At 33.7% G+C, this 17110-nt stretch overlaps 1 protein-coding gene across 3 annotated transcripts in view; it reads right to left on the minus strand.

Moving 5' to 3' along the window:
• The window catches only part of LOC128247348 (uncharacterized), a 249604-nt gene that overhangs the window by 130405 nt on the left and 102089 nt on the right, over window positions 1-17110 (minus strand). The window contains exon 1 of one of the 3 annotated variants that reach the window (XR_008263743.1): window positions 16337-16738. The exons of the other annotated variants lie outside the window; for them this stretch is intronic. The gene's annotated coding sequence lies outside the window, so the exon portion shown is untranslated. Of the gene's footprint in view, window positions 1-16336; window positions 16739-17110 lie in introns of those variants that run through there. 3 annotated transcript variants of the gene reach the window in all.

Below are 17110 nucleotides of genomic sequence, written 5' to 3' on the forward strand. Positions count from 1 at the left end.
ATATTATTTTAGAGGGATTGCAGGTCACCATATCTTTCAGATTAATGGAATATGTTATTAGTTTTTCTCATACGTCCAATTACAATCTCAGATCAAATCCTCACTTCTCACTTTTGCAGTTCAACTATATGTGGTAGTCGCGAGCTAGGAATAATTCAATCACCTATAACCTTTCTGGAAACTTGTGGGGTTACAATTATGTAGAAAAAGGGAATTGGCGTAGATAATGGTGGTAGATAGAGCGGCGAATAAAATACCTAGCATCGTTTATCCCAGCTTTTTTTCCCGTCCTTCCTTTACATAATACCAAAGGATGTTTTGATATTCATCTTCAAGTGAAGATCTGAGGTCGGATTTACTCGAACTACTCATTCCTTCAACTTTCTAGCCTTATGCTTGTATTATAATTATCATTATAGTAGAGTGTCTAGGAAGAATTGGTAGAGTGCAGGGGAATTAATTTGGGATATTGCTTCTTATCTTGATCAAATCATTTCAAATTCCGGTGAGGTAAACTTTAGTTGAAATCTTTCAGTTTAGATGCATTAAGAGACATTTGGTGTAATATCCCTTTTCTCTAACTTTGTGACAGTATGCCTATTTTGAAATACTCGTTACTGAAGTTTATTTTGATGGAAACCAGAGAGAAGTGTGCACCATAAATAACCGGTTTATTTTTGGACGTCTTGCGTAGTGAGTTACCGTACATTCGAGTTCCACTTCCCATTTTATCTTTCCTTGGTCTATAAAGCTTACAAGCGAAGTATTATAGTCAATTTAATCGATTGGTTCCTCCCCATAAAAAAAATGTATATGGCATTGTGCCTATGTTGTAGATCAATATTATGTGTGTATGGTAATGGAAAGCTTAATCAATTTTATTTAGACACGTGTGTTAACGATCCAAGCCGGATTCCCTTTGTAATAATTTACCCATCATGAATCTACTATGAATAGCACAAATGCCAGTTAATCACTAATGCCAATTTAATTAATTCCATCTTCAAACGGAATACGTTGCCTTATGCTTAAATCATAATCATAGAAACAGGCAGGACTCGGGAAGATTCCACGTTTTATAAACGCTATTTTTTCCCTGTTGATGCATTAATAGATAGACGTTCGTAACAATGCTTCATTATGCTAAACATTTCAGCTATATCTCACACTACGTTAAAATTTAACGCTGCTTAAGGCGTAACTCTTAAACGGATATTAATATGAATTGTTTTCAATATATTCTTGCAGCTAAACTTGTTTAAGGCGTTACAAATAAGCCCCTGTCGTTGACTTTGAGCATATTACGTGACAAGAAGAATAACATCATAACGTATAGCCTCTTCCGTGCGTTCAAATAGCACTGGCATTGACTCTCACCTTTTCTCTGTAATCGATAAAATAATATGTCTTCTATAAAAATATCTACTCTCTTCCGACGTTCTAAACTAATATGCATAAACACGACAATATACACGTATGTTAATGACTTAATTATTTATGTATTGTTTGTGTATGTTACTTTTTAAATATTGTTGTACTTATGCTGTATAAAACATAACTTGTAGAACTATAAACAAATCTTTATTAGAGTTTACAGGATAACAAATATTTGGTGTATTTACAAGAGTAATCACTTTTATTGAACTTAAATTAACCGAGCCGAAACTGTTTTCACTGATGTGTGACATCTATAACTAGCCGAAAAATATATGCGGTGATATTTCTGTTTTGTTACTCTTAAAGTTTATTACTACAAAACATTACTTAAATTCAACATGTACATTATGCTAAAGATTGGAAATTAACTTTATTTATGATATGAAGTGCAGACGCATCTGCATGTTTTGTTTGTTAATAAATAATGAAATAGATATATACACAAAAGTCCCGTTACATATGTAACCACGTGTTTAAAATACACAATTGCAAGTATAAATACGTAGAAAAGACAGGCATTCATATGTAAGCAGGGAATATCATTTTGTTTGGTGGTGTAGATATATATTTTCCCATTTTACATCATTCCAGTCATAAATAAAATCTAGGTGTGTCTGGGCGCGCGCGCGTGTGTGTATACATAGAGAGAGAGAGGGAGATGGGGAGAGAGAGAGAGAGAGAGAGAGAGAGAGAGAGAGAGAAATGCCAACGTATCAGATGTCAACACTTTTGTGTACACGTCGTCCATGTGTAATATATGGGTGCGCCGTATCATGCTGATGCGACGCACCCATATATGCATAAGCGGGTACAACCCACCCATGAAAATATTAAAAAAAAAACGAAAGAAACGGCAATACTAGTATGGGTATCTTTTTAATTACAGAAATTTTATTTTAGAAATATAATTAGTAATAGAAGAGAATATAGTGTGTCGACTTCCATGATTTTTGTTTCTCTACTTTTCGTTTCCATCATTCTCTCAGTCCTTTCAAACATTTCTCGTCTACTACGTTCTTGCTGATTTTGTCCATTGTCTTATTTTCTGGCTGACATTACTGCTCTCAGCAAATTTCTTCTGCGTTATTAATGCCACAAGATATTGATGGCATTATACGGATATGTTTTTTTTTTGCAACCACACACTTGATGTATACAAACGCACATAAGAACATACAAATATTTAATAAGCACAAACGCCTATTGTTGTGAATTTCTAATACATCAACTAACAGAAAAACAAAAGTGCTTTATAGTTCTTTAGATTTATGCCTTGTAATCTACAGAAGGAATAGCTATGAAGAAATAAAACATGAGTTTAAAAGTGCACATGTGGACACATTAGGAAAATTCATAGTAAAGAAATCATAACAGAATTATGGAAACAAATGTAACAAGAAACTTGATAGAATTCCGTAACATATCCTATATACACATAAATACCTAAAGTAAAAAATGAAATGATATTATTGTTTATCTAACATTAAACTTATGTTATGAAATAGAATCATGCTATAGATTACGAAATAAAACATCTTTGGACGTAATGGAATCACAATATCACAAAAGGAATACTGCACACTATACTTTGGAAAACAAATCCACTCTTTCACATATATATTTCATACAGCACTGTTTTTTTTGTAATCTCTGCACCAGAATAACAGCTCATTCCGTGACCGACATCTGGGGATCACCACTAGATTTCTGAAATATATTTGAAGATCAAAAGATAAAAAGAAAATATCAGTAATATAAGCAATAACATTAAGCACCGAGAAAATATTGTCGAGAAAATATCCTTGTATTATTGACTAACTTAACTTACATCAATCGTACACGGAACGAACGATGTTATTTCAGTTCTTCGTTGCCACTTCAAATTGTGCCCCTTGAAGTTCAAATCAGATTCTTCTAATACATAATGTAATGCAACTGACATCAAAGACCTCCGCACTACCACGCGGCTAACTAAACTGTAATCGTGTATTTTTCTCTATCATGACATGAAATGACGATGTAAACAAAACTTTACTTCTGTTGACATATAATACTGATTATCATGCATGATTATAATCATTTAACTCTACAGCACCAAATATATGCTAATCTTGATACGAACGGGATTCCTGTTCTCAAAGGATCGACTAAGTTTCCCAGTGGTATAGGTAATGGACAGATACTTTCCATAAAATGTTTAATAAATACTAAAGTCATATCCCAAATCGATGGCAACATATGTTTACAATAACCTAAGAAGACACTTGTTTAGAAGTTTCTACATTTGGTTTCTCTGTAGTAAAGTACGCGTGTCAATTTTATTACAGACGTTTTTTTTTAAAGGTGAGATTGATGCTGTTAACATTCTTTTTTAAATGTTGAAAATTGTACGAGTCCTCGAGATAAGACATTCCAGAGAAATACTGCTGGACGTATATCTTAGTGTGTGATACCTTTCGTTGGACGAGATACCGCAGATGTGTGTAGAAAAGATAACATATTCATCACTGATTTATTGTAGAAGTGAATGAGGCAGCACTGAAATTCATATGCTATTGTAGTGTCTGTAGAAAAAAAGATGTTGTGACTAATTATGTTAATTATTGAGGTTCCTTTGTTTTAGATTTTTAGATTTAGATGAAGAGGCATGTTTGTGTAACATTAGTACTATCATTAACTTTAGGTATCTCACTGGAGCATTGCATTTGTTTATATCCCTGTATTTAAATCACAGTGCAACAGAAAGGCCTGGTGAGTACTTAGTTGAAGCAAGATAAAAAATAGTGTATCATCAAAAATGTATCATCAGAATTAAAAACAGAAAGAATCACTAACCAATATCAAATTAATACAATATTCAAACAGATCATTAAACTAATGAAAAATTCCTTGAAGTTCAAGTAGTCATAGGATTAATGAGCAATTCATTACTACATTAGAATTTTACATCTGTGTTGGATCCAACAAACACTGGTACTATAAAATAAGTCTGTGCGTATATGTTGTGAAAAAAGCTCAAGCGAGAAAACTGTAAATCTAAACACGCCAGTCAATATACGGAGTTTAACAATAACAATATCCTGAAAACACAAATGGAAAGGTATACAAAATATTACACAAAATAATTGATCATACGCACACAAAAAAGACCTTCATAATTTATCTCAACCTAACACAAACATAACAGTAACCACTGCACACGTAACTCATAAACCTCCTTAAAAGGAAGGAAACTCAAAAGAGACGCCCTCGCGAAACAATAAAAGAGCCCTCTAAATGCAATGAAAATAGTACAAAGTCAATCATTCTAGAAACCAGCAAGTTCTTCCAGCAGAACTAATATTCGCAAGAGTATGAAAATCATAGATGTTCCCCTGGAAACAAAGAACCAGATACAGATCCTCATAAAAATCATAAATACGGCAAAACAACTAACAGCACAAGGAAGAGAAGATTCACAGCACAGGAACCATACACAATACTGAAGTTTAACAAGTACAACAGAAATATTATATGGGAAAATATTTTTAAAAATCAATATGTATAGATCAAGACAAAACCATGCTCAAGTTAGACATAAATACATTTGTTTACGAAAGAAGAAATGTAACAGAATCCTGCAGGAATTGAAGTCTGTGGAAGTCAAACGGCCGTATACAGACAAACTAAATGACCTAATCTATTACCTAGAGTGGTAGTATCAACGGTAGACGGGATTGTTCATAATAGATTTAAATCCACCGCATTCCATTTTCACGAAGATTGACAAGAAAATATACAGCATAATACTGACAGTAGCGGAAATGTCTATTAGATTGAAAAGCAAAATTTATTAAATAGTCGCAATAAGAATTACAAAATATCGCAATTTAAAGTGCTTCAGCAAATAATATCAGCAAACGCACATGAAATGAGACGCTGCGAATCACATAAACTCTATTTTCCAGGACAGCAAAATAGGAGATTTTTTTTAAAATTACAATTACTTTAAGAAAATAGATTAATAATATGAAAGCCTCAATAACAACAGGAGTTGATGAATAGAAGTATATGATCTGAAATAATAAAATTCAGTGCAATAATAAAAATTCTCGTTGTTTCAGGACAATAAAAAAAGGTTAAAATATACAATAGGGATACGAATCTGATTAAATACATCCAGCACAAAACATCGCAAAGTTTTAAAAGCTGCATTAACTGCCATAACCTTAGATTGAACAAATAACCCAATTTTTAGAGGAAGCATCAAAGCACTATTCATTAATTTATGCTGGCAGCAATCAACGAATAAACCGATCAACACTACAAAAGAATCGCTGCTGATGCTCGGGGAAATTGTTGTTCCTGGAAGCAACAATGCAGGTGATATAGAAATGTACAAACCTAAATATTTTTGTTACTAAACAAAATTTCCCTAATATTGTCAATCTAAATCAGATTGGATGTCAATGTCGATAGCAATCTCATTTTCATAGAGGAACAGAAAGGGTACCGGAAAAGAGATGCATATACATAAGAAGGAGCTACTAGTGACGCGGGCAATCAAGATAACCATTATTATGGCAAACAGAATTTATCAAAAATAATTTAATGGTATAGGAAAGTTTTCGATACTTGAGAGTCTACCTATATATAATGCAAGAAAATGTATCAAGCATGTAATTTTATTTTGAAAACATTATTTGTGTGCGTGCGTGTGTGTGTGGGGGGGGGTGCGTGTGTGTGTGTGCTTGTGTCTGTGCATGTATATATAACTACAACCAAAGATAATGTGAGTAACTGCCTTATGAATATAAGATGAATATTACAACTCGTACTAAGCAAACCCAACAACTGTTGTAAATTTTAGAGACAGATTCGAAACCTCATCCACTCTGAAACATATATTGTTTACAAGGAATAATGTCCAACAAGGAAATCTACCAACATTTGATTACAAATTCCTCCATTACCTAGGATTGAGTATGGGATTAGGAAATTTGCCAAAGCTGTTATAAAAATGAGTAAATTACCATAATTGAGAACATTATATTATATCTAGTCTCTGAGAACAGAAAATTAGAACAGAGCCAGGAACACATAAGCTTAATAGGTGAGACTGATGAGATTAATCACACAAAAATAAAAGACAACGATATTAAACATTTTTTTTCAGAAACTTCAGACAAATTTCAAAAACTGAAAATCAATATTAACAGTTTTATCAAAGCGGCGAGCAAAATCGTTAGCATGGCGTTCAAAATGCTTTGCAACATTTCGTCCATCGTTACGTTGTGAGTTCAAATTACACCAAGGTTGACTTTGCCTTTCATATTTTAAGAGTCGAAATTACTGTTCCTCTGCGAAAATTTGAAACCAATATTAACAGTATGATAATAGGTAAAAAATATGCAAACCATCTCTGTTATAAACTACTTTTTCAGCAATTAAATTGGAGATCGTAGAGGAAAGCATAAGATACTCCAAAATACAATTTATAATCATAGCACTAAGCTGACACTAATGGGATACATTAGCTTTACACTCATAAATTAAGGGACTGGAGGAAAATAAAATCAACTACTGCGACTCAACGACTGTACCAATAAATATTATTTATTAGTCAACAAAAGAAAGTGACTAGTGTAGCATGAAGAAAACAACCAACTTTTCCCTATATACAGTGAGACCAACTAAAGATTAGAAGCTAACAATATTGAAGAAAAAATGTGAAGAATGTAATAATATGTATGTAAACAAAGAAATACAAATGAACAAAAATTTTACAAGGACAAAATCCTCCAGTACACGATACCGTGGGAGCAAGTAAATATGTAAACCAGTAATTGCTCAGAAATACTGATATAAAGACAAAAATGGATATGTAATTTTGGTTGTACAGGATAAATATGTGACTAGAAAACAGTTATTTATAGAGACAAAATACGAGACAACTGAACGTAAAATTTCTGGCAAATCCAAAGACATCTACAAACGTAAGCAAAGACCAATACATCAAGTTAGCAATACTCCAAAACTTTGAATTAAAGTGAAGGCACTTGAATATGTAAGTTCCAAATAAGATACATTTCTCTGTGAACCGACAGACATATTATCTGGAGGAAAATTCGGAAACTATAGAAGCACAGTCGTTTGAAATGGATAAAACGCACTTGTATGCGAAATAAAGGACAAAAATAAAGAGCAGCGTTAATAATAATAATAATAATAATAATAATAATAATAATAATAATAATAATAATAATAATAATAATAATAATCAACTGCACAACTAGGTATCAGGACAACACGGAAAATGACTAAGCATGTCGATAGACCTCCTAAGTGGAAAGTAGCAATACAATAAGAGATGGAATCTCTGCGGGCGGATGTTTCAGTTCTCGATGAACTTTCTAGAGGAGTAAATGTTAAGGCAAAACAAGGTAGAAAATTCAAGCAAAAATATAAAATCAAAGAGTTTATAAACCTCACTGCAACCAAGGTTGATTTGAAACAGCGAATACAATTGAAAACCCTGCGGCTTAGAAGGTATGACAAAAGAATCACATTTTATCGAAAAAATAGGATATTCGAGACGGATGCAAAGAAATTCTAGATGGAATTTGGCAAAACTAAGCTAAGTAGCAACATAAGACTGAGGAAATGAAAGAGTTCTGGAAGAAGTTATGGAGCAAGAGAAAAGAATATAATGCTAAAATGACTGGATGGAGCGTGGGTGAAGTTGAAGAACAGAAATGAAGGGCAATAGAATTAGAAGAGCTAAGGTGTGCTCATAGGAAGCCTCACATCTTCTCGCTAAATTGTCTGACAGAAGTACACAAAAATTTCGCAGCATTTCTGACTGATGTCGTCCATAAGCCAGAGCAGATACCTGCCTGGCTGACCGAAGGAGCAACATAACTTCTACTAAAAACTGAAGACACAAAAACATCCAAAGAACTACGTACCAAACAACATATGTCAACACCACCTACAAGATCCTCACATCCATATTAACAGACATAATTTTCGCTTTCCTTGAATAGAGGTATATTCTTCCACAAACTAAGAAAAGACTGTAAAAGGAATTCTTATGAGTGCAAAGATCAATTACTCATAGTTAAAATGATTGTAGAGAATTGCCGGAGCAAAAGGAAGAACCTTAGTATGGCATAGATAAACTATTGAAAAGCATTTGATAGTGTCACACATAATCGTATACTCAAGGCATTTGAAATATACAAGAGCTCTCATCGCATCTCAACAATCTTACAATGTAGCATGGCCACCTGGAACACACGCCTCCTAAACCATACTGATGGAATTAGCTACACTAACATCAACAACAAACGAGGCATCTTTCAAGGTGACTCCTTCTCCACATTACTCGTTCGTATGACACTGATGCCATTCTCAAACGAAATAAGTAACACCATGCATTGGTTCAAAGTTTGCAATAGACAATAAACCATCTGTTTTATACGAATGACATGAAGCTGTTCGCTAGAAATGACGAAGTGCTATTAGGCTAGCTAACAATAGTAAAAGAATTCAGTAAAGACATCGAGATGGACGTTGGCCTTGGTAAGCGTGCTAAAGCAACTTTTGTAACAGACAAGCTCAGGCAAACAGCTTCCATTAAATTAGATACCGACACTACCATCAATGAGTTTAAATCGCAAGAAAATTATAAACACCTAGGGATAAATGAGGGAGATGGTATACAACGTGCTACTATGTAGGAAAAAATAACAAAGGAGTATTATAGGAGAATAAGTCTCACATTAAAAACTGAACTCCTTACAAACTGCATCGAAGCCATTAACAACCTAACACTTCCAGGAATCCAATATAGTTTTAACATCTTACAGAGATCCAACGCTTGGACAGGGAGACAAGAAAATTACTAACTTCTAAGAGCATGCACCACACAAAAGCAGATGTTGATCGTCTGTACCCTCCTAGAAGTAATAGGGGAAGAGGAATGATGCAGGTAGAACTGCGTTATAAGACCTCCACAATAGCTATTAACAGGTACTCCCTTAGTACAAAGGACTGGAGGCTACGACATGTGAACAAACACGAAAGCATAAAAGGGTCACATTCTATTGTCAAAGAAGTTTGCAAATTCGCAAGGGAAACCCGAAAGAGTTGAAAACCAGAAACCACTGCCACAAACCAAGCGAAATGGATCAAGCAGACTACAAAAAAGAACGGACAGAAACAAATTGAGGAGTAGTGGAGCCAGAAGCCTTAGCATGAACAGTATTTACTTGGAAATCGAAATGCTGATGTAGATCAAGCAACAACATCAGTCGCTGAGAATTTTAGCACTGAAAGCAGAGACTGAAGGTAACATATTTGTGGCACAAGATCAAAGCTTGCTCACCAAAAACTATACGCCTCACGTTCTTTAAAATGGTTCTGAGCCTAAATGCAGATACTGCGACACGTTTGACGAAACAATAGACAATCTCGTTTGGGGATGTCCTGTTCTGATCCAAACGGATACAAAAATCGCCACGATAGTGGAGGAGGACAGTGTTTACATTGGAAAATATGTAAACACTACAAAATCGGCACTCCTGCTTAATGGTATGAACATCAGCCTGAGCCAGTTGTTGAAAGTAAAAATGTCACTATTCTCTGGGATTTTCCAGTCAACACTGACAGAATGATCCAGGCTAATCGATCAGACATGATTATTAAAAACGGAAAGAAATTATTGTATACTATTAAACGTAAGTTTTCCCAGCGATAAAATATATATTTGTAAAGTAATTTGAGAAACTGAGTAAATACAAGAGCCTGGAACTTGAAATAAAAAAGATGTGGCACCATAAAACGAGAAGTGTACCTGTTATTTTAGGTTCCCTAGTTATGATTTAAAAAATGGGGTGTCAGAAACATCTAGTGAAAATTCCAGGAGAACCATGTCTCAGAGAAATCCAAAAGATTGTAATGACAAGTACTGTCTACACCCTTAAAAAAAACTAGCCATTTCAATGTTTGTGTGGTATTACATGAAGATATTTCGCTACTCCTCCTCCCCAAGCTTTCGGTCATAGTGCAACATCTCTTATCCTTCACTCGTTCCAGGACGCTGAGTGTGTGCATATCAAAAGTAAATAATAATAATAATAATAATAATAATAATAATAATAATAATAATAATAATAGTGATGTACATAGAACAAATAAGGACTGCAATAAGGGTGGAACTCTTGCAGAAAACAGCACTGATTGTAACCGCTCGAATACTCGAGATGGAGCTCAAAAAATAAGGAGTGCTATCTTAGTCCACAGATAGTGAATAGGAGGCACCGTATTACATCTCAAGCGTTAGACTCTGTGCAAAGATAATAAATAGCAAAAGTCATAATCCTTTCTACTATAGGCACAAGGCCTGAAATTCGGGGGAGGGGCTAGGCGATTACATCCACCCCAGTGTTTCACTGGTACTTTATTTATTGACCCCGAAAGGATGAAAGGCATTGAATAATAGGAACAACAATAATGATAATAAAGATACTACAGCTACTACTACTACTACTACTACTACTACTAATAATAATAATAATAATGATAATTAAGGCTAATAGGCTGGATATAGTTTTTAGAGATAACCATGAAAAATATGCTTTGCAATCGATGTATCAATACCAACAGATGACAATGTTTCTTTGAAAAAAAAGGAGAAACTTTCAAAATACAAAGATCTGGAAATAGAGGTAACTCGAATATGGAGTCTAAAAGCAGAAACAATTCCCATCCTAGTAGGCATGATAAAAAACATTCAGAAAAATACATAACAAAAACGCCAGGATTTACAAGTATAGGTAACATACACAAAATAGCACAACTAGGCACCGCAAACATCCTACGTAAAACACTTTTAAGACAGTGAAAATAAGAGAACCACAGCACATACCCAAGGCACACAGAGCTGCCATCGGTACTGCAGTAAATGTACGTGATAAAAATAGGAGTACTGAATAATAAAAAAAAGAAAAGAATAATAATAATAATAATAATAATAATAATAATAATAATAATAATAATAATAATAATAATAATAATAATAATGTTATCTTTGTTACTTAAAGGGTAACAAGATAAATGCACAACTAGAACATATTGAAATGTAAAAAGAAAAATAATTGCAACAACCACCGTGGATCATTGTTTCATCTCATCTCATTTAGCTACGATGTTGTATGAAAAGAAGTGCATCTATATAACCCTCTTACCAATGCTCGGAATATCATAAGACAGCATCTGTGATATGGGTTTTTTAATAGTTATGTCCACACTACGAAATCTTTTGTCACAGCTGACGATCTTTTGTTTGACAGCGTCAGCTAACATTGCACCAACCTCTTCATTAAATGATTACAATCATTGGACATTACATCTTTGAGTAGATTTGACCGAACTATGAGATATTTCGGGCAAAGAATGGGTTTGTCATTTCATAAATTTCATAACGACTTGGTAATGCTCCATTCTCTCTATGTTGCAATCCTAAACCAATTTGAAAATTCTTCATATTTTTCGTTATAAAACCACGAAGAAGAGATTGCTTAGATGGTCCTCGATAACACCATGATGTTTGATAACTCTCACCACAGACCTTTCCAAGTGAATGATTAATCTCTATCTATCTATCTATATATCTATCTATTTATTTATCTATCCGTCCGGAAAGCGCACGCGTGCACGCGCGCGAGTGCGAAGATTGCAGGGTGAGAGAGAGAGAAAAACTATTTAAATATAGATAACTGTAAATGAAGTTAACTAGAATTTGGTGATTATAAGTAGAAACAATGCCAATAATAACATGCTTAATGAAACACCATTGAATAGAAACAAATCATTGATTGCACGCATATCATACAGCAAAACCCAGTTGTGCAAGGGAAGTTTACAGAAACAAAGCGGTTGCTGTAAGAATTAAAATTAAAAAGACAATGTGACATATATCATGAACATGGGTTTGGAACATTAGTTTCATTCTTTTCTCACAACAACAGATATAACGTTGAAGACGATCATCCGGTGAAATATTACTGCGATGAAATTCACATTCTGTTCACAATACGAATTTGAAAACGAAGTTAAAAATTATAAACAATAGAGACCGATGGAAACGGTATTCGTCAACATAAATTGTTGATTTTTTTCTTTTTCTTTTTTTAGTGTGAACTGCGCCGTAACAAAAATAGCATTTTTAATTTCGAACAAATATCTGTATCGGAGTGCGAAGCAGTAAAATTTTAAGAAGGATATATATAAAAAAAAAACAACTTATGTTTCTGTTAATTTATTATTAGATATTTATCATTATAAATCTGTTGGTCGATTATCTCATCTTCTCTCTCACATCTTCTCCGTCTCTCAGTTTGTTTATGACGTGAAGGATAAGTAAGCTGAAGACACGCAGCATTATTCTCTCCCGAAATTCAGAAAAGTTCAAAAGGGAAGGATGCAGCATTTTCTGATAAAGTAATGAAATCTCAAAGACACCTCGATGTTTCGTTGATGACGGATTGAAAATTAAGATGTAAAACAATTCCATTTCTACCATTACTATCCCTACGGTGAGAATAATGGTTCATACATATATATATATATATATATATATATATATAAAAAGAAAAATAATTTGGTCTTAATTCTCATCTTAAAATTTTGAACAAAATTAGTGTTTAACTGGTTAAATTACATCAGAAAAAAATCATATGTGTGACAAAGAGAAATCTTTTCTTATCGGAAAATATTTTAAATCATAATTCTATTTGAGTATGTTATATTGATTTCAAAGTTTGGCACAAAGCCAGATATTTCGATAAGCCGATTACATTAACCCCAATGCTCAACTTGTGCTTATTTGATCGACCTTTAAAGGATGAAAGGCAAATCTTCCTCAGTGGAATTTGAACTAAAGACAGACGAAATCCCCCAGCGTGCCTACGGTTCTGCCAGCTCCCTACATTTTTCAATATGTTATACTAGAGGAAAAACAAATTCGTATATTTGAATGTTAAATAGAGGATTAATATTATGAATTCATATACAATTATTAAATAGTTCAAAGTAACAAAAAATGTTTTGCTAAATTAAAAGCTGCAGTCATGGTCTTTTATTCTACAGCAGTGCAATTGAAGCTCAGCGTTTGGATACTATAACAATATATAGCCAATATATACTCAGATCAACTAACAGAGAAGGAATCATAACAACGAGTAGTTCAATGAAACTGATAAAGATTTGGTGATATTGTTTCTGCTGAAAATAAGGTGAAAATTGAGTAGATAATATGAATAATTCATAGGTAAATCTTCTGAAGACGCAATTGAATTTTTTACCTGACGTGCTAGTAATATCAGTCAAATATGAATCAAATGTTGTTTCAGCATTCAAAATTATTCTGTTGAAAAATTATACAACGTTACTACTATTCATTTGAGTTAGAAAAATAAACATGCTTTGGGTTACTTAAGTAATACGATATGAATTTAATACGATATGAATTTGATTTCATTGTTTTACTGAGTGTGAATGGAGGCTATGGTCAGAGTTCGATCGCAGCATCAATCCACGTACAGCATTAGAGGAATTATACGCCCGAGCAGGGTTGGCATGGCTCTAAACATATAAAAAAAAACATATAAGAAGCGGTGTTTCATCTGCAAATACCTAAGCAGTCGATAATGTCCGATTAGCGAAATTTATAGGGAGTATTCGTGTTTAATTTTACACATGACATTCGTTTAGGTCTTAAATTGCCCTAAGTATCGCACTGTAAAGAAATATCAATATTTAAGATTTGAAACTTCTAAAATCAAAATATAATGCTTCCAGGCAGATAATACGTTAGTTTTCTATTTAAATGACTCGAATAATTTGAAGAAGTGTGGCAACGTTACCTGCAGTAGATTAATAATGTTAGCAAGAGAATGGTTTTTCCCATCAACATAGTGCAACACAAATGGGAAATATTTCTTGATCTTAAAGATCTTCAAAACTTGATAAAGAGAATGTAAAGCAAGTGATAACACAGTAAGAAAATAAATTCAGTGTGAGCATCAGTGTTTCTTTGAAAATCAGATTATAGTTTTTACTTCATGGCATGATGTTTTAGGGAGAAAATCAATCGTGGACAGGATACCAATTGATCACATGTAATCTTCTAACTTAATTACCCACCTATCCTGGAAAGCGAGGTTAAACGAGATAATTGAGAATAACGTTCCTGCTCAGAAACCCAAGGAAATGACAGTTGCAAGTTGTACCTGATGAAACAGGCGCAAAATGTTATAGGTAACAGAATTCCATATTCTGCTGGCAAGTTGACGCCTGTTCGATTAATATCCAACTTTAAAACAACGGTAAAAGAGATTTACTGAGATAAAGAATTAATATTTAGCAAGTTGGATTTAGAAAATTAAAATACATTTAAATATATTCCTTCCTAAATGAATTAACATTAGTTATCATGACCCAGTGGGGGGGGGGTAGCCTGCGTGAGAGACTTACAAGACATAGCAGCAAAAACTTCCAAACACTGAATTGAAACCACTACAAATAATATAGTTTGGGAATAAAGTATGTTGAATTACACAATGACCGCGAGGAGGTCATGTATGGAAATATTTTGATCATTGGTAGACTCTTTCACCATTATAAGAATCACATGTTCAAGAATGCAATTACGATGATTTTCACATTACAAAATTGTTAAAGTTCAAGAGTTTAAAGTGTAATTCCCTGCGTTTAGGACATGATTGAAAAGTTTCCCTTTCACACAGGACAACAAATAAATTGGCAGAGTAGGTAAAGAGTGGGATACAATGTTATGTGAAACGTGTCCCAACAGTCATTGATCTAATTTAAAATTCTGTTCGGTTAACTTTTCTCATTTTGGAAGTCGATAAAAAAAAAATATTAGTAGTAGATGATGGAGTGTCACACATGTACAAGATGTCAAAATGAGACACTTTGCCATTAAGGTGTTAACATTTTACATTTAGACTTCAAATTCGATCTCCAGTCGCCGGTTTCATAGGGAACTAATTAACAGTAATTGGTTTCTATTCTGAGACAGTGCAATACTTCTACTGAAGTAACATCACGATCTCATATGTGAGACAGCCGGATACCGGACAAAGTGGAATAATGCTATGACAGAAAATGAAAAAGAGGGGAAATAACTTATTTTCGGGTATTTTTAAGATGTACATTTCGAGGATAATATCAAAATTTCGAATCAACATTACAAGTGAAATAGTAACTGACACTAAAAGGATAGAACTGTAAGTTCACGTGATACTTGTCGAATATTCAACACACCGAGAAATAAATAATTTAACTTACATACAAACAGCGAAGTTTTGCGGATATGTTAGGGCTCACAGCCCTTGGGAGGCATACTACGCCAGTGCTATTGACGACATTAATATTCTTTTTGAACTTTTGTAAATGAACACTTGTGGAAGTGAACTGAACATGGTGGGAATTCCGAAATGTCCGAAGAGGAAAGAATGGGTGTAACAATTAGATTAGGGTATGGGGTGGACAAGCCGAAGATAGTTGGAAGGGAGACGGGCGGGAGCAGCACCTACTGGACGTGGCACGAACATAATTCGCTCCGAGGCAAATACCTTTATAGTAGTGCTTGAAGAACTGGAGCTGTTTCTAACCTAAATGCTGTTGAGAAATAAACGTAAAGAAGTACCGCTAAAGTATAATAATCACAAACTAACTTTACTCGAGAACTTAGATAACAAATCAATTCAATACAAAGCTAACAGACAAGGTATTTTCTATTTCGTAAATGCTTGAAGGAGAAATAAATATGTACGTAACAATCAACAATAAACATCAAACTTAGGTATACAAACAAAACAAAATAACTTACTTTACGTTTGTTTTATCACTCAAGTTCTTTCTCACAACCACGTATATAAATAAATATAATTTATAAAAATATATTTATCTATATATCGTACATACGGGCGTGAAAGTAATGTATTTATATATATATATATGTATAATAGTTTTACTCCCTGGTTTGGCACTCAGTATTACTGCTATATTCGCGAAGCTTTAGAAAATTGTCCTGCGTGTTGAAGCTAGTATCTGTTTTGAAAAGTTATAATGAGAGTCCATCCAACACGGTAAGTAGACTATATGAAGGCGAGAGTCAGGCAAAACGCAAGCAGGCATGTATGCCGGTGACACAGCATAGACAAGCAGTTCTAGCTGATATCCCATGCCTGCTGGGTGTTCCAAGAACTTCCGCTATTTCTTAACACACGCACGCACACACATACACAAACAAGTACATACACATACGCACGCACGCGCACACAGAGAGTCACAAGCTAACACAAATGCATATTTAATATATATACACCAACACACACTCACACACGCATACAAACACATACACATACACAAACACACACACATGTACGTAAACGTTAAATATAAGCATTTACCTACGAATATGTAATATAGATATGTTTCGATCAAAGATTGGTCCAGGCCATGTCTAACTTAATAACACCACCTGAGAGGATTATCTAAATCCTTTTTACAATATATATAATATATATAATATATATGATAATACATATCTTCATATATATATATATATATATATATATATATATATATATATATATATATA

Source organism: Octopus bimaculoides, chromosome 3, assembly GCF_001194135.2.
Source record: "Octopus bimaculoides isolate UCB-OBI-ISO-001 chromosome 3, ASM119413v2, whole genome shotgun sequence".
NCBI classification, from domain to species: Eukaryota; Metazoa; Mollusca; class Cephalopoda; order Octopoda; family Octopodidae; genus Octopus; species Octopus bimaculoides.